The sequence below is a fragment of the Dasypus novemcinctus genome, chromosome 1 (assembly GCF_030445035.2).
Source record: "Dasypus novemcinctus isolate mDasNov1 chromosome 1, mDasNov1.1.hap2, whole genome shotgun sequence".
Taxonomy (NCBI): domain Eukaryota; kingdom Metazoa; phylum Chordata; class Mammalia; order Cingulata; family Dasypodidae; genus Dasypus; species Dasypus novemcinctus.
In genome coordinates, this window is record NC_080673.1 from 14235207 (window position 1) to 14255575 (window position 20369).

The 20369-nt window shown below is 38.0% G+C and overlaps 1 pseudogene; it reads right to left on the reverse strand.

Annotated features, from left to right (window-relative positions):
* Positions 1-690: 690 nt before the first annotated feature.
* Positions 691-18884, reverse strand: LOC101447668 (mitogen-activated protein kinase 9 pseudogene; annotated as a pseudogene).
* Between the last annotated feature and the right edge of the window lie 1485 nt (positions 18885-20369).

Below are 20369 nucleotides of genomic sequence, written 5' to 3' on the forward strand. Positions count from 1 at the left end.
CAATAAATAAGCATAAATCTATTTTTTTCTGGACACTAAATTACTTAATAGGATTAAGAGACAATTCTAGAAGCAGCGCTACCTGGGAGATTACTTGGGATTTAAATTTTTATTTCCAGAGTGCTAGATGGGCAGACCAAGCAAGTATTTGAGGAGACATCCATATAATTCCCAGCAGGTACTGATGAACAGAAAATGCCACTATTACTGTATGGCTTAAAAATTTATCTATTCTCATAGCTCACCTGAAATGACCTTGAACAAAATCTCTAAAAGTGTGACTTGCCCTTTTTTTCTTCAGACATAATCTGCCTTGTTTTACAATCTAAGCAGGTCATCCTATTAGAACTGAGTAAGGACAAAGTATCCTGTTTCTTACAGGAGAACAGAGAGTTTTTCTATTTGGGTTCCAACCACTCCCCAGCATTTCAGGCCCGTGGAAGTGAAAATTCCTTGCTATGTCTATCTTATCAACACAACCTTCGAGGGGTCCTGTTGAGGCATGGAGACTGCTATTTATACCTATGGCCAGTGTCTGCTTGTTGAACATGGATGAAATGTCATTGACAGACGGTGCCTGAGAAGGAGTGGTATTGCTACTTACTGCTGTATATGTTCTGAAGGTTGGTCTTTTACAATGCTATCATTACTTTTTTCTTCTCAATCTTTTGTAAATTACCTTTTTGTAAATTAGCTCTTCCATTCTTCCATTGCATTTTGTCTTTCTTCCAACTGGGGATCTTAAATCTGAGGTGGTGGTGCCTCTGATTCAGTAGGGTGATACCAAACACTTATATACCAGTGACTCAAAGCTTCATCTACACAGATAAACTTGTCGGGGTCTCAATAACATTTTCGATAACAAATCTGTTGTTTGGCTTGTTTATGTTTTATTTCATTCCGACTCTAACGGGCATATCCAATCTGAAAAGAGTTCTTCAAATTTGATGCCTGGTTACTTTGGTCTGTTTTCTACATAATTCCCCACAGTTGGAGGAAGATTCTTCATGTATTCTGCTGTGTTCCCAGCTGCTCAATAACTTTATTCTATTGGTCAATAGGATCAGTGCCTTGGAATATCACACAACCTTTCACCAGGTCTCCTATGATATAACCCACTAACCAAATATTAATATCAACATACTCTTTGTACCCCATCCCCAGAATGACTTCAGGGGCTTGGTGATGCCGATCACACATGGGAGGTCATCATAAAATTGGTGCAGACTGTCCAGGCCAAGCCAAAGTTGAGGATCTTAAAGGTATACTCTGAAGAGATCACAAATTTGCTAGGTTTCAATTCTCTATCAATTATAGCAGCAGAATGCAGATGTTTAATACCACAAAACATCTGGTAAAGAAGGTAGGACATACTTTCCTGGTCCAAGTCCATATGGATAACCTGACATAAGTCAGCATCCACTAATTCCATAAGCAAATATGCATGTTGAAGTTCTTCTAGAGCTTTTTGTGCTGTGTACACATTAGCAAATTATGTTTTTATGATTGACTCATTTTAAAAGGACAAGTTCATAGTAAGCTCTCATTGCATGAGTTTGAAGGAATCTTTATAATTTTTACATAACATTTATTTAATCTATAGCAGCTTTAAAAATAAAAAAATTTTAAAAAAGAATATAGTATATTGAAATCAAAATAATGATATAATTAAGCATCATTGGACACTTCAAAGGAGAATCACTGTTAAGAATCTTAAAATTTTGAGACTTAGCATCTGAATCCAGCTGAAAAATCATTCTTCCAGTGTTCTTATCCCTTAAAAAAGCAGTTAATATTTTAATTGATCATTTATAATTATCTATATTTGATTAAGATTTGCAGTCCTATTAAAGCCTTCTGTGGAGCTGTTGGATGCCCTGTCTTCTCACTCATGGAATTGCTTCTTGTAGAGGATACACCCAAGCATGAACTCCTATTGATTCACAGATTCTTCAGTGTGGGACTGTGACTTATTTCTAAACAATATCAAAGGTGATGGGGTATGAGTCGTCTATGTGATTGAAGCACTCCAGATGAGAATATATCTTTGTTGATTCCTTGATTGTTACATGGATAGATCCTAAACAAAGAATCCAGCTAAGCTATGACCAGACTCCCTCATGACCCACTGCACCTTTGAGATAATTATGTGTGTGTGTGTGTGTGTGTGTGATTTTAAGCTGCTAGATTTCTGGCAATTTATTATGCAGTGATAAATACAAATATAGATATTTGGAATAAGGAAGGTGGTGATATTGTAATAGATATCTAAACTTGGTGGCATTCAGAAATGGGTAGTGGATCAAGACTGGTGGAATTTGGAGGTGTGTGATAGAGAATCCAAAATTGGTTGAATAGGTTATTAGTAGAAATGTGAACTTTAACATTTCTGATGGGGGCTCAGGAAAAAAATGAGGAGCATGTAATGGGACAGTGGGGAATAGTGATACTAGTTGTGTATTGGCAGAACATTTGACAAAATAACTGAGATCTCCAAGCAAAGCTACCTGCATGTTTTATTATAGTAAAATGAGAGAGGAGAGAGATATATTGGGAGGGAAACTGTTTTTTGTAAAAACAGGCACAGACTTGAACATTCTGAAATATCTCAGCATCTCTTGAGAGAAATGATGCTAAAATATACATTGTCAAAAATATATGTGAGGGAGGAAAACTTGAGGATGTGGCTGTATAATTTTTTGAGTAAATCACAGAAAAGGCAAGGGTTCAGATTACTGAGTCATAAAAATTGCTTTTTCAGGATCTTGAGAGTGATATTGCCAACATGTTGGCATCTTCTCAAACAAATGAAAGTACTTCTAGAAACTTCAAGTCATTGTTCCCTGCTCACTTAGCAGAAGGTCAAGAGAAAAGAGAGAATATCTCAAAGGCTTCTCATGAAATCTCTAGAAGTATGACAAAGTTTACAAGAATGAGTTTCAGGGAACCACATCCAATTTGGAATATGGGAACAAAAAAGTGCACAAAAGGGAAGGAAACTTTTGAATTCTCAAATTTCTCTTGTCAGGAAGCATGTTAATGAATTACTCAACTGATAATACATTCCATGTAATACTATCCATTAAAAAGGAATGATGATTTGGAAAGCGAAACCAAAACCAGAGGACATAATCAAGAGCAATAGAGAATTATGCCGTGATCTTAAAACCTGTTCAACAAATGCTCTATGGAGTTAACTTGATTTCAGAATTTCCATTAATCTGTGCTCTCTTCTACCTTCCATTTCTCTACTTTGTGCAGTGGAGTGTCTTTAGTTGATACCTATGAATGTTCCACAATTGCATGTTGGCTGTGCTGGACACAGAAAACATGCCCTGTTTGATTCACAGATCCAAAGAAGAGAGAATGTTTACCCAGGAACTTTATTTAGAGGAATATATCCATGAGATGATGATGCAGTTATATATTCTAAGCTGATACTGTATTGATGTGAGAGCTGTGAGGACCTTGATTCAGGAGGGGTAAACAAAAAGTTGGCCCAAGAAATTCTTGCAGGGCATAAACTGTTCAGATTATTTATTGTTAGGTGACACATTATGCAATTTAGTGATTTGAAACAAAACTTTAAAATTATTATTACACTTTTTCAGGCCAGAAATTCTGTTAAGGCTTGGAGAGCCATTATTTTTTCTCCTTATAATGTCGACCTCATTATCTTGATGGCATTTAACTGCTGCTTTGTTTTCGTAGAGAATACCAGGTACTTTCAATCAATGTCTGCTGACTTGAAAGAGATGACAAGACTTTTAGACTTAGCAGGGTATTTACTAATGAGCCTAGTTATGGCCTCTGCAGTATGGCAGTTTCCTTACCCTAGAGTGTTGAAAGTGCCAGAAATCCCAGGAAGCCCAAGCAAGGAATGAGAATCTTCTTCTGACCCAGGGTTAGTAATGACAGTATGTCACTTTTTCCAACTTCTATAGTTCAAGCCCATGGTAAGTCTAGGCCAGATCAAAGCAGGGTTATGAAATGGGTAGTGGGAAGGCAGAAGAAGACTTCATCTCACAATCAGAGAAGGGCTTTTGTATACTGGAAAAGGAGTGATGACAGCCCTCTTGGGCACAGTTACTTCACTCCACATTCAGCTCCAGCAATTTATCTATGGTGAAGAACTTTCTTGAGAGCAAGTATGGAGTGCAGCCATAGCAGAAAAGTAAAGCCCATTATATTATGATACATAGTTGACCCCATGTGTTATGTTTTTAATATAAAATATTAAAATTGCAGTTTATTTGGAATTACATATTGTTCTAAATGTCTAATTGTCTCTTTCATAAATGTAATTATTTAAACAAAACAATAGACAGACTGGTTAAAAACAGCAAATAGCAATAATTAATAGTTGGTTGATTTAAAAAATAATATAAGGTGGTAAATATATTTCATGATGCTTTCTGTTCTGTGACTCAGCAATTTATTTATACCATTTTTGGAAAGTCTTAGTTGACTTTTTAAATTTAGTATTTAAAGTTTGTATTCATCAGATACACAAAGGCAAGCCTTTTAAAGAAGAAATTATATACAATGTATCAAATTGAAATCGAGAGTGCCATGATTTTCTCCCAATTCAGTAATATATTCTGCTATGCTTCTATTTTTCTTATCATATTTCTCTGATGATAATAATATACAATTATTCTAAAAGAAGTCAGAAAATCAGGAAAAATGGAACAAACTGTAGATGGGAAAACAGAAATCATTAAGCCAGATATCAAGTGATTACAGTGATCCAAGTAAAAGAAATTATCATATTGGATGAGAAACTGATACCCAAACTTATTGTTTCTGTATTAAACCAGCTTCAAATATTAAAATCCAAATAGGTCAAATGAAAAAGATGAATAATTATACTCCTTGTAAATAATGATGAGAAATTTAGAATGACTCTATTAATAACCAAACAATAAATTAATATGCACAGGAATGGATTAGATCTAATAATGTGATTTTCAGAGTCCCATAAAAGTCTCAACCTACCACATTCCGTGATTTTGCAGATTTGATTCCAGTGCATACAGTAAAGCAAATATCACAATATAGTGAGTAATACGAATTTATTTGGCTTTTCAGTGCTTATAAAATTTATGTTTGCATAATACTGTCCTCTATTAAGTTTATAACAGCAACATGTCTAATAAAAATGTGCATACTTTAATTACAAAATACTTTATTGCTAAAAAATGCTAACCATCACCTGGACCTTCAATGAGGCAAAATATTTCTGCTGTTGGAGGGCCTTACATGGATGGTGATGGCTGCTAAATGACCAGGGTGGTGGTAGCTGAAATTTGGGGTCATGGTAATAATTCCTTCACATAAGACAACAATGAAATTTTCCACATCTATAGATTCCTCCTTTCACAAAAGATTTCTATGTAGCATGCAAAGCTGTTTGATAGCCACAGTAGAACTTCTTTCAACATTGGCATCAATTCCTGACACTGTTTTGTCAACGTTGGCATAATGTTCTAAGTTCTTTGTAGGCTTTTCAACAATGTTCACATGATCCTCTCCAGGAGAAGATTACATCTCAAGAAATTACTTCTTTACTCATCCATAACAAGCAAGTGTTCATCCATTCTAAGTTTACCATGAGATTGTAGCATTTCAGTCTCACCTTCCATTTCACTCCTAATTTTAATTCCAATTCTAATTCTCTTGCTATTTCAACCACATCTGCAGAGTCTTTCTTCACTTAATTCTTGAACCCCTTGAAGTCATCCATGATGGTTGGAATCAAATTCATCCAAACTCTGCTAAAGTTGATATTTTGACCTACTACCATGAGTCACAAATATTCTTAACATCATCTAAAATGGTATATCCATTCCAGAAAGTTTCTAATTAATTTTTCCTAGAAAAATCATAATGTATGGCAGCTATAGCCTTATGAAACATATGCCTTAAATTATACAACTTGGTAGTTGAAAGAATTACTTGATCCTTGGGCTGCAGAATGAATGTTGTGCAAAACATATGGAAACAACATTAATATCATTGTACATCTCCCTCAGTGCTCTTGGGTGATCAGTGCATTGTCAGTGAACAGTAATATTTTAAATGAAGCCTTTTTTTTCCTTTTTCTGAGAAGTATATCTCAACAGTTTGCTTAATAAAATCAGTAATCCATATTGTAAAAAGCATAAAAGAGTTAGGACCTTGCTCAGTATTATAATTGCTTAGGTTAAAGGAACTATGACTTGTTTGATCTTCTACCCAGGCCAGTAATCCTTTATCTATATGAGCAATAGAGTTGCTTTCCTTTACCATTCATGTGTTCACAAAATATTTTTTTTATCCCCTCCCCCATGGCTTTATTTATTTATTTCTGCATGCTGTCTGCAGTCTGTGTCCATTTGCTGTGTGCTCTTCTGTGTTTTTGCTTGTCTCCCTTTTTTGTTGCATCACCTTGCTGATGCAACAAGTCAGCTCTCTGTGGCACTTGTGGGCCAGGTGGCTCTCTGCAGCATGTGGGCAAGCCTGCCTTCACAAGGAGGCTCCAGGACTAGAACCCAGGACCTCCCATATGGTAGACGGTATCCCAACTGATTGAGCCACAGCTGCTTCCCCACAAAAGATTTTAAATTCCTTCAAGAAGTTTTCCTTTGTGTTCACAATGTGATTAACAGTTTGCATCAACATACATATCTATTAGCCTGTTTGGAAATCCATGTGCCTTCTTCACTAAGCATAATAATTCCTACCTTTTGAATTAAACTTGAGAGACACATAATTCTTCCTTTCACTTGAACACTTAGAGACTATTGTAAGGTTATTCATTTACCTAATTACAAATTGCTGTGCTTCAAAGTATAGGGAAGACTATGAGAGAGAGACAAAGAGATGAACTATCAGTAGAGCAGTCAGAATATCCAGAGCATTTATCAATTAAGTTTGCCTTCTTTTATGGGTGTGGTTCATGGTGTCCCAAAGCAATTACAAGGCCTCTGGTCATAGATCATCATCACAGATGAAATAACAATGAAAAATAAAATATTGAGAGAATTACCAAAATATGGCACTATAACACAAATAAGTACACACTGTGGGTAAATACATGCTGATGGACTTGCTTAATGTAGTATAGTCACAAATCTTCAATTTGTAAAAAACACTGTATCTGCCATGTGCAATAAATGTCAACAAAATGAGGCATGCCTGTGTAGTGTAAGAACTTCAACATTCATAAAGCAAAAACAAAGGAACTCTGGTATAATATATAAATCCCAATGAAAGATAATCCAATCTCATAATTGGTTAAAAAAAAGGAGTTAGAATGCATTAAGAACATAGAAAGCTGTATAAAACTATGTAAAAGTTTACCTTACTTTCTTTTATAGAACAGTCCACAAAACAATGACAAAACATACATCGTTATCAAGTGCACATAGAACATTTGTTAAAAGAAACACAAGCCAAAAATCTTTAACAAATTATTAGCAAATTTAATGTATTACTTAAATGGAAAATACTTCATGAGCAAGTGGGATTTTCCCAGGAATGCACAATATGTGTCAGTCATTGCAAGTCAAAAATGAAATAATTGTGGATTAGAAAAGAAAAAGTAAAACTATCTAAATCAATACTAAGATTTCAGTAACAGGAATCATAAATATCATTTTTTTTCCTGTCAGGACTTCCATTATAAATAATTTTTATGAAAATAAACTCTTAAAATGACACTGACAAAAAAAATATGCAAAGATAAGAAACTGTGGAAATTTTTAGCTTTGAAATTGACCAAACTAAGATTTATTGTTTTTAAAAAACTGAAATTTGGAAAGGGAGAGGATGGAAATTTGAAGCAGTCTGATATCAAGATTAAAATACATTTTAGTAAAGCTTCTTTCACTCTCATTTTAAGCTCAAACCCTTGAAATTGATTTTCATTTTTATCACTATAGCACAATGGATAGAGTTCTGTCTAAATCACATTACTCAATTTCTAAGCAGAATTTTAAACAATCCGCGTTCTGAAACTGGAGTTTCTCAAAAGTAAACTGCTTTCCTTGGATCTTACCATGGTGCTCTCTTGATTCTTTGCTGGATATTCCTTCACTCTTAACTTCTTGATACTACAATTCCCAAGATGTCCAGAGGATACCTCCATTTCTATTTACTTCACACTCCATTTATGTGGTGTCATTAATTCTGGTTAGGAATTTATTTTCAAGGCTAAACTTTCACTTGAGCTCTGGTGTCACCTGTTGCTGTCTATATCATCTATTTGATATTTATACATTTACACTTATATAATGGACAATTTATACAAATGTTTACATTATACCCCTGTAAATGCGTGCATATATAAACTAGCAAGGCTAAAAAAGAACTACTAATCCCCACCTTCATTGTTGATAAAAATGCTTTTTCCAGGCCCTTCCTTTCTCATACAAATGCTAAATCATCCACTCTCTTATTCAAGCTAATAAATCTGAGTCATCCCTGGCTCTCTGTCATTTCATTCTAACATGCAATCATGAGAACCTTAATTTGTCTACCTTCATTATCTACTACAAATCTGTTCACTTCTTAAAACCTCTACCAATGTCAGTTAAGTCCACTATCGTGTCCCACCCAGAATTTTGCAATAACACTTTAATTGATAGACTCACATCCACAAAGCAATTATTTAGTCCCACCCTGGTCAGGAATTTTTTTACAAATGCAAGTGAAATTAAATTTTATCCTTCATTCTAAAAGCAACAACATGAAATTTGTTGAAATTATTTATAGTGAACTTAATTCCTCTTACTGTGGCCTTCTGTTCCTTACATAACCTGGGTCTGCCTTTTTGTCCAAACACATATGGATTGTGTTCTTGCTTGTTAAACATCAATCAAAATGGCCATCTCAATCTTTTTTTTTAGTAGGTTAAGTTATTGGGCACCTATATGGTGCAGAAGGATGACAGATTATGGATTCTGCTATCCCAACCAGGTTTTAACTCAAAAGTCAGAGGCCTTTACTGTCTTATTCTTCATTAGGAAAATTGTTCATGCTTTGGCATCTTTCTTCCACCAAGTCATAGTTTGCTATATCGTGTATAGCACCTACTCTTGCCCTAAATGATATTTTCATGTTTCTCCCCCTTTTGATCTCTATAAGTGCTAGAATTTTGTGTCAGTGATTGTTGTTCTAGTCAACACACGTAGAACTGTGCATCTTAGTTTCAACTGGAGAAGTGCACCTAGCAGGAGATACAATGATTCTTCGGAAGTACAAGTTCAGAATGCCACTTCACCACTTTGGCCTCCACTTGACTGCATCAACATGCATCACAGGAAATTACTCTGTTGGCTGAGTTGATTAATCCTGACCATCAACGGTGAATAAGACTCCAACTTTACAATGGAGATTAAGAGGAGTTTTTCTGGAATACAGGAGTAGCCCTACATCATTGCTTAGTACTTCAGTGCTCTTCGATAAAAGCCAAGAGAAAACTGCAACAACCAAATCAAGATACGGTTAGCAATGGCCCAGAAACTACAGTAATAATGGTTTCCATTACCACACCTGGGAAAGAAGCATGGCCAGGTATGTCTCTTGCTAAGGGTAAAGAGAATTAGAAGATGGTGGTTATAAACATCTGCTATGACCGTGTAACCAACCAGTTACAGAAAAGAGAACTGTTACTGTTATGGATATTTCTTCCTACTATTGTAATGACACACATGTATATATATGTATATATATATACATATATACAAATGTATTAACTGCATGCATTTAATTTAGAGGTTATCAGTTTAAGAGGTAGTATTGCCCAAGGACTTGCAAACTATCTGAGGAAATTTAGATGATTTATGGTTGTATACAGGACATTTGAGAATTTTTAGGCATAAAATATGACAGCTCTTGTTTTATTTTGACATAAAGTATAGTTTAAGGTGATGCGTGTGACTGCTAAGCTGACAATGGGTGGGCTGTGATGGGTAAGTTAACATGTCAACTTGGCCAGGTTATGGTCTAGTTGTTTGGTCAAGCAAGCACAGGATTGATTGTTACTATGATGATGTTTTCTGGACTTCATCAGTAAGTTGATTTCATATATGGCTGGTTCCATCTACAATCGACTGAGGAGATTATCTCTAGCAAGGGGGGAAGTCTCATCCAATCAGTTGAAGGCGTTAAAAAGATAAATGATGACTTCATTATTCAAAAGAGAATTTCCATCTCTACATTAGCCATGCAATTGTCCTGAGGAGCTCATGTAAAATCTTGACCAGAATTCCTACCTTGCACCTTGCCCTATGGAATTTGATTGTACTCCCCCAGACACTTGAGATAAGTTTATGAAGATCTCATAATATTTATTACTTCCGGCAGTTCTGTTTCCCCAGGAAACCCTGACTTACACAGTCGTTCAGAATTTTTTTTCTTTTTTTATTATCTTTTTTTTTAAAAGGTATATAGATTACACAAAATGTTACATAAAAAATATAATATGTTCCTATATACCCCACTCCCCACACCCCCCACTACTCTTACATCAACTTCTTTCAATACCATGTTACATTCATTGCATATGATGAATACATTTTGGTGCACTGCTATACAGCGTGGATTATAGTTTACATTGTAGTTTAAACTCTCTCCTAGTCCATTCAGTGGGTGATGGCAGGATATATAATGTCCTGCATTTGTCCCTGCAATGTCATTCAGGACAACTCCAAGTTCTGAAAATGCTCCCATACCGTACCTTTTTTTCCCTCTCCCTGCCTTCAGCAAATCCAGGGCCACTGTCTCCACATCAATGATATAATTTCTTCCATTGCTGGAGTCACAATAATTCTATAGTAGCATACCAGTAAGTACACTCTAATCCATATCTTATTCCTCCATCCTGAGGACCCTGGTATGGCGATGCCCACTCCACCTCTAAATTGAAAGGGTCTTAATCCCACATGGCTGAGGGAAGGGATTCTCCTGCTTGCATTTGTAGACTCTCAGTTCCTTGGTGTTGTATTTGACCATCCTCATCTCCTTGTTGGCTAACCTGGATAAGTCCAATGAATTGAACTGTAGGTTTTGCACCTCTGCTGAGGCTCAGGGCCCAGCTTGCCCATGTCCAGTTCATAGATTCAATTCTCCTAGGCATACACCAACCCCAGTACCAACCACAGGTTCAGTAAAAATGACAGAAGAGACATGTGTAGAGAAATCACATCTGAGTCCAACTCCAACACACTCAGGAACACAAATTCCAAAGTAGGGCCCACTGGCAAAACACCAAACTCCAAAGCCATATGTCATGACCACAGGACCTGTGTTTCTTCATAGCTCTCAGGAGCACCAGTACCTTGGATTATATTTACTTTGGCTGTCTCTGAGATCCTACTGAGATGTGTGGACAACAGCAATCTCCCAATTGCAAGGGCAAAGACCAGTGAAGAAGAATATTCCAGTGAAAGCCTGTTGCCACAGGCTTGAAATAGCTGAGAACCAATCATAGACTCTCATTGTACCAGTAGCAGAATTACAGAGGAAACTAAAATCTCAACCCTGCAGGGCTTCAGCAGTTAAAGTGAAGGCATTAATTGACAGGAGGGAAGTCCAGAGCATTGGGAGGGAGACATATGGGATGTTGATAACATTGGTGGGGACATTGGAAACCTAAATTCTACTGAGACTTTGCCAGATAAGTCCGCAATGGCCTGCACAGTGGTGACCACAACACATCAACCTTGTACCACCCCGGCTCCAGGCTGCCCCGTGGAGTCTGGACATCCTTCCAGCCCTGAGGTGGGTACCAACCAAACTGAAGCCTGCACTGCCCAACTTCTGGCCTGCCCCAGTAAGTCTGGATGTCCTCACAGCCCTGAGGTAGGTACCAGCCAAACTCCAGCATACACTGCCCAGCCTCCAATCTGCCCTGAGGAAACTGCCTTCCAAACTCTCCCTGAAAGGATTAATCCTGTCTGACCAGAAGAAAATGCCAGGCAATGGCCTGAGGTCAGTAGCTTGCAGGGCATTTCTAATCTTTCTTCTTACCTACCCCCACCACCTCTCTTGTCTTTGAGACCTAATACTAGACTAAAATCACAACAATTCCCAAAGGTGAAATACAAAGTGGGACCCATGAGGAGGTATGGTATAACTGAAAGAACTGCTTGAGTTTTCTAATTTATATAGACAGAAATCAAGGGAATATGTGTGGGACTGGATACTAAGGGTATGGGATAATGGTGAAAGGAATGTAAAGTTGATCAGACTGCATTTATTGATATGGGCCCACTAAGTAGAAATTCTGGAGCTTGAGGGGATTAGAGAAGCTGTAGCTTGAGGGGATTAGAGAAGGCTCTAACAATTTCTTTGGGTGGCTGATTGACACATGGACCAAAAGATTGCTCAGCATGTGTGAAGTTGAGATGCCCAATTTGCCCTGGTATACAGTAAAAGAGGGAATTCAAAGCCTTAGAGAGATTGGAATGCTAGAATGGATTTACCATTTGACACCTGTCCACCCATCCCAGGAAAGTCCAGAGGGCACACCTTTAACCAGAACCTTGAGGAATAAATTTGTAAGACTAACTCCAACTTCCCTGAAGAACTCTGTGGTTGCTCTTCTCTGTAGTCAAGATATTACTGTAGGGAGGGCTGTAATCAAATTAGAATCCTTTAACATTATGAAGATGATTGGATCTCAGTCTGGTAAAAGTCAACTATGGATAGTATAATCACTGAAGAAAAGGTGGGCATAGCTACCTCAATTAAAGGCAGGTCAAAGCAGCAATCAAAATAGTCTGAGTTGCATAGAGTTATGGCTAGGATAATATATCTTGGGGTACCTAGAAGTGAAGTAGATGGGCAGTCTACTAAATTTCTCCTGGATCTGTATAAACAGAAGAGTTCTAGGTTGAGTGAACAAAACCCTAACTCAAATTACAGATGCAGAAAATGATGGCCCCTTAATCAATTCCCAGACTTGAGACAGTTTACAGACCCAGAGTCCCTTGAATGAGGGGGAGGCCAGTCACCTTGGGGAAGAATCCTGTTAAACTGCCAAAAATTTATACTGTTAATCTTCCTCCCACATTTCCCAAGGAGATCTATGGCCTTTTACCAGAGTAAATGTGCATAGAGGAAAAGGGAATGATCAGCTATTTTAAGAATTTTTAGACACTGGCTCAGAAGTGACATGAATTCCAAGAGACCTGAAATGTTACCGTGGTCCACCAGTCAGAGTAGGGGCTTATAGAGGTCATGTGGTTACTGCAGTTTTAGCTCAGTCCCATCTCACAGCTGGTTCAGTGGGTCTCCAGGCTGATTCTGTGGTTATTTCCCCAGTACCAGAATGCATATTTGGAAAAGACAAACTCAGTAACTGACAGAATCCTTACATTGGATCCCTGACTTATGGAGTGAGGGCTATTATGAACTTCGATCCCATGACCAGTTACAGAAACGAGGACTGTAATGGTCATGAATCATTTTCCTTGTTTTGATATGAGTATGAATGTATATTTATACAAAATGAATTCCTTTGTTTTCTTCCCCAACATTTTCACTTATCATATGACAAGTTGTGTAAGTTTCATATCATAATATTTGAGGATGTCAAGTTTAAGACTGAGTATTACCCAAGAACTTGCACTCAATTCTGTAGGGAATTAATGCATTTCCAGTTGTACACAGGATGGTTGGAAATAGGCATATATATACATATATACATATTATTAGGCATATATACATATATGTATATATATGTTTAAGTAAAAACATTAATATATATATTATATATATATGCATGTCTGTTAATGTTTTTATGTTTTTACTTAAAGACTAAGTTTGGTTTAAGGTAATGTGTATGGTTGAAAAGTTGACATGGGGTGGGCTGTGATGGTTAGGCTAATGTGTCATCTCAGCCAGGAAATTGTGCCCAGTTGTTTGTTCAAGCAGGCACTGAGCTAATTGTAATACAAGGACATCTATAGACTTTAGGGACCAGGGAACCCTGACTAATACACCTTCTGAGATCCTCCATATTACCCAAATGTGACTTACCTTGCCCTCAGTGTGGGACATTACTCCTGGGGATGAGCCTCCCTGGCACAGAGGGATTACTACCAAGCACCAGCTGGTGATGCAACTGGAAAAGACCTTGAATAAACGGAGGAAATGATAAAGACAGATGAGCTTATACAACTAAGACTCTTCAAAGTGAGTCTGGAGGTCATCAGAGAGGTTAACACATATGCACATATCAGCAGGATCTCATAGACTGCAGGAGTAGAAACTACCCCACAGAGTGTGACTACTGAGGGCTGGAGACACCAAAGTCCTATGGTCATGGCAGTTAGCTCCAGAGTTTGGCACCTTGCCAGTGGGCCCTATTTTGGGATTTGTGCTCCTGAGTGTGACAGAATTGGACTCAGATGGGTCTCTACACATGCCTCTTCTGTCCCTTTTATTTGAACCTATAATTGGTGCTGGAGTTGGTACGTGTAAGTTCAGGAGACTTGAATTTATTTTAAAAGATATATAGATCTCACAAAATGTTACATTAAAAATATATGAGACCCTATATTCTCCACTCCCCACACTCCCACTTTCCCCACATCAACAACTTCTTTCATTAGTGTGGTACATTCATTGCATTTGATGAATACATTTTGGAGCATTGGTATACAGCATGGATTACAGTTTACATTGTAGTTTCCACTATCCTACAGTCTGTTCAGTGGGTTATGGGAGGATATATAATGTCCTCCATCTGTCCCTGCAATGTCATTCAGGACAACTCTAAGTCCCAAAATTGCCCCCATATCACACCTCCTTTTCCCTCTCCTTGCCTTCAGCAACTCCTGTGGTCACTGTCTCCACATCAATGATATAACTTCTTCCATTGCTAGAGTCACAATAATTCTATAGGAGAATACCAGTAAGTCCAATCTAATTCATATTTTATTCCTCCATCCTGAGTACCCTAGGATGGTGATGCCCACTCCATGTCTCAATTGAGAGGGGACTTTGATCCCACATGGCTGATGGATGGGACTCTCCTGTCCACAGCTGTAGATCCACTTGATTCCTTGGTCTGGTGGTTGTCCATCTTCACTTTCCTGTCAGCTGACCTTGATAAATCCAACAAACTGGAGAATAAATGCTGCTACTACACTGAGGCCCAGATCCCAGTGCATGGACAGCCATAGAGTCAAGCCTTTTGGGCATACACCAACCCCAGTGCCAACCACAGTTTCAATAAAAGGAACAGAAGAAGCATGTGTAGAATAGTCATATCTGAGTCCAACTCCATCACACTTAGGAGTACAAATTCCAGATAGGGCCCACTGGCAAGGCACCAAACTCAAGGACCATCTGTCTTGACCATAGGACCTGGGAGTCTCTGTAGCCCTCAGGAGCACCACTACCTGAGGTAGTATCTACATTGGCTGTCTATGAGATTCTGCTGAGACATGCATAAATGAGACCCCACTGATGTCCTCCTGACTCACTTTAAAGTCTCTTAGCCATATGAACTCATTTTTCTTTACCATTTCCCCCTTTTATTTGACGTCTTTTCCCAGTTGCATCACCAGCTGGTGCTTGGTGATAATCCCTCTGCACCAAGGAGGCTCATCTCATGTCCCATGCTGGGGGGAAGATAATGCATTATATGCTGAGTGTGGCTTAGAGAGTGGCACATTTGAGCAACATGGAAGCTCTAAGGAGGTAACTCTTTAGCACTGTGCGACACTAGACCTAGTTGAAATTTCAAGCACAACAGGCTCATAAGCATAGACATCAGTATCAATGGCCCATCATTGCACTATCCTTCTTCACTGGCCATTGACCCTGCACTTGGGGGATTGTTGCTGTTCCATTGGGGAATGGAACAGAGCTCCTCAGGATGTTAACCCAGCATTCCCTCATTTGTCATATGAATTTCTACCCACCTGACAATACTCAAAGAACATCTGAACTTATCCATATACCCCATATGCACGCCTAGGTGAATACCCTCCCATGCATCCCCCATCAATGACACCTACACCAATGTTCCTCCCATGCCATAGTTATAACTCCTCTCTGATCCAAAATGTCTTAAAAAATGAAGCCTAATATATTGCCAAATTCAATTAGTAGGAAAATGAATAAGTATTGATAAGTTTAAACAATAGAAATACAAGACATAATAATTTAGAAAAACTAAAATAAATTTTAAAATATCGGGGTATTAAAAATGAAATATATTATTTATATATTTTTTTCATATTTTGCCTTTCATCACTTTAAGAGGTATTGTTCTGTATTTACAGTGGCAAGCTCTTCCATTTCTTCCTCAGTGTCTTACCTTTTTTTTCTTTATGTCTTCAAAGAAGTTTTAGGTCATAGTAAGTAAAGTCACATATAGAATATAGGGGTCTCTCATATAACCAACATCCTCCCCCTTTTCACCCTTCCCCATCAATGATCTTTCTACATGTGGATGTTTAAGAAAATATTAAAGAGGGTCCATGAGCTGCACATCATGAAGCTTGCATTTATTCACTTTCCACAGTGTGGTTTTTCATCACCTCTCCTGATATTATCTACCCTCTTATATACAGCAGGAGGTCATCTCCTAAGAAGGAGAGTGCATAAAATATCTTCATTTGGAGATTTAACATTTCTTTCTCTTCAGCTGTACAAGAAATGTAACCAAAGAATTGACTCAGCATCTCTTTTATATTTTCTACACAATAAACTACTGCTTTTATCAAAATATCAATTCTGAAATGAACCATGACTTTGGGTTCATGCCTCATCTGACCTGCACTCCCAGCCCCTGCAATTTAAATAGAAGAATGCTGATTTGATCACTTACTATGGACCTTTCTTTGGTCAATTCTGATTTCTCATGTATAATTTTCAAAAAGAATGTCCACTTGTAATAGTCTCCTTTGATATGGTTGAAATTTCACTGTGTCTTTGACTTAGTTTTAGATTACTGCGTGTTTCTATGAATTTGTATTTACTTTCATTGTTTCAGTTATCTTTAGCTCCATTAAAAAACAAAAGAAACCCTTGCAAGTGAATGGTTTAAAATATCTCCATTTTTTTCCTCATGAATATAACTCTGGGGAGGACTGGGCAGGGACAGCTTCCATCTACTGCACTAGGTGACAGTATGAAAAGTGTGGAAGAAGGGGTGAGAATAATTTGAAGGGCACTCATATACAGTATCTGAACTGGGAATATGCACACTGGAGCACTGTGGGTTGCTCAAGTCCTTCCATCTCTGTGCAGCCTATCCTCATGATTTTTACCAGCAGGCAAGAACTAAAATATCCAACTCTTACATGTTAGCACAAGGCTCCCAAGAGCCACAATGATTTCACAGAGAAAAATACATTGTGGAAGCTGTGTTATCATTTATGTCCTAGACTAGGGAGCCATGCAGTAATTTCACTCAGATTTCTGACATTAGAAGCAAGTGCCAATGCTAACCCTTACTGAAAGGCAGTGAATAACCCTATTGCTCCATGAAGGGGTGACGATAGCCCAATGTAAGAAGAATATATGAGTGTAGGGGGAATACATTACTTCAGCCCTCTTCATAAAATACAATGGATACATAAAATGGATTTCTTTAGAAATCCATTTACTCCACTTCTTTCTCAGCATGTTTTACATTTTCTAATAAATAGAAGGCAATCCTTTATCCAGAGATCTTCTATTTTTTCTAATAATATTAATATGATACAATCATGGAATTGTTGTTGCAGTGGTGCAGTTGGTTATATCTTGGAAAATTAGGAAATGAAATCAACATATGAAGTTAATATTAAAGACCAGTATTCAAACACAATCATAGTAAGTCCACATGATGTATAAAAAAGAAATGGACTTTGAAGACATAACCATCATGAAGACTTGAAATTGCCCCCACCAACTGATAATGTGGAGAAGAAAACTAACTGAGCAATAAAAAAATAGTCCAATGAGTATAAAAATGGACCACTTGAAGAGAGAGAAGGAAAATGAATTTGGGAATATTGGCAATAGAAATTGAATTGGCCTTACATTGTCAGGAAACTAGAACTAGCATCCTTCATCATCTTTTGGGGGCATGTGTATTCTGCGAGCTGTCAACAATGGGTTCTCATGAAATGAATGTCTTTTACATGTAAAAATGTCACTAGGGTTTACTCCTATTACGGTGCTTGGACTTCCTTTTCACAAGATGGACACAAATCATGGAGTCAGTGCTAGGATATAAGGAAAGGATAAGGAGAATTCTGAATCAATAAATAATTACTAAGAGAAAAGGAAATTCCCAAAGGCCTTTTGAAAAAGATTGGAAACTTTAAGATCTCTGTTCCAACAGGAAATAAAAAAGTGGGGGAGTACAATAAGGTTCTCAAATGATTCTGTTTCAGACACTAAAGAATAACAGAGTATGAGTAAATGCATGAATGGGAGTCGTGTTAATATAGGACCTCTGAAGGAACGAGCTAAATCATAAAAGGGATCTCTAAGTTCTGCCCTGAAGTCTGGAACCACTATTATCAAGACTACAGCACAAGTAGTTGGTAGATATATTTCTGCTTGTAGTGCAATTGTGAAAATGCCAGAAATAAAGCAACCCAGGAATAAAATAAATATACAAATATCCAGCAAGATGGCATCAGAGTAAGGAGGTCCTAGAGTCAGCTCCTGAATCAGGGCACTTAGTAATCACACAGAGATATCTAAAAAACCTGTTTGAGGGGTTGAAGAACATCCTGTAACAGATGAACATCCTGTAACATCCTTGAAAGAATGAAAGCAAGAGACTGCCCATCTGCAAAGAAGGTTCATAAGTAAAACCTTCCACATCCTGGAGGCCTTTGCTCATCATCTCCTGGAGGCACAAGCTGCCTCAGGAGCAATTCCATGGCTGGAATTGGAAGCTCTGCTTCCCAAAAATGAGGGAAGAAGAGACAGTAGGGCATCCACTTCAGCAACTGAGTAGTAGATTTGGCAGACTAAAGTATAACCCTAAAAATAACTTAAGTTTGAACCTGTTAATTCACCGTTTTAACTCTGCCCCTGGCATGAGGGGAAGCATAGGCGACTGAAAATCACAGTGCTGTAGGGACCTGTTTCCTTCCATCCAGATCAGATCACATCTCTAACGTAAGTCCCAGTCCCACCTCTGACAGGGAGAAAGATGGGGAGTCCTGCACCAGCTGTTCCAGGAAAATACAGGCCACACAATGGAGACTGATGATCATCGTACTCTGGTGGCACAAGCCACTTCCTGAAATATTCTGAAGTTGGTGATGGAAACTTCATTTCCTAAAAATGGGAGGAAGAGACAGTTGGCCACTGACTTCAGCTACTGATTAGTAAACTCAGGTGGCTAAAATAAGAACAGCTAAAGTTTGAAACTATCCAAGTTGGAAAGAGGCTGGTGGCCACCTTTTTGACTCTGCCCACAACATGAGGGAAAGCCTGGTTGACTGAAAATCACAGTGAGGGAAGGGACCAAATTCTTTCACCTAGATTGGCCTGCAGGCCTAGCCTAGGCTTCAGCCCCACCTATGGTGGGGGGCCCTGTACCAGACTGTCCAGGTAACTGTAGGTATATTTGGCTGGCATGGACTGAATAATTGGAAGTTTACTGGGGCAACCGCCATCATCTTGGACACACTCCATAGATCGCTGCCCACATCTGAGCTCCATCCCTGTCCCAGTCAGGGGAAAAAAGGGGTATGAAGTTTCATCAGTCTCTCTGGGTAGCTACAGTCTAGACCTGCACAACTAGGATTATTCCACAATGCTGTGACTCTGTCCCTACCTCTGGGAAGGGATAAAGTTGGGAGAAGAGTCATCATTTCCCTGGGGAAATGAATGCAGGTTGAGTCTCCACAGCTTACAGTACCAACTACACCCTTGACTCCTACTGCACAGCCAGCAAGGGAGAAAAGGTAGGAATTCTTAAACTAAAGAGAAAAAGTGCACCCAGAATAAATACTTTAGTTAGCCTGATGCCAAGTCACTAACAAAAAATTCCAATTCACACCAAAAAACAAGAAATTATAGCTCAGTTTAAGGAAAAGGTAAGCCTCCAGATGATATAAAGGAGTTGAGACAACTAATCATAGATGTTCAAACAAATCTCCTTAATAAATTCAATGAGATGGCTAAAGAGATTAGGATATTAAGAACACATTGGATGAACACAAAGAAGAGTTTGAAAGTATATATAGAAAAATAGCACATTCTATGTGAATGAAGTCACAATAAATGAAATAAAAAATACACTGGAATAATATAATAGCAGATTTGAGAATGCAGAAGAAAGAATTGGTGAGCTTGAAGAAATGGCCTCTGAAAGCAAACATACAAAAGAACAGATGCAGAAAAGAATGGAAAAA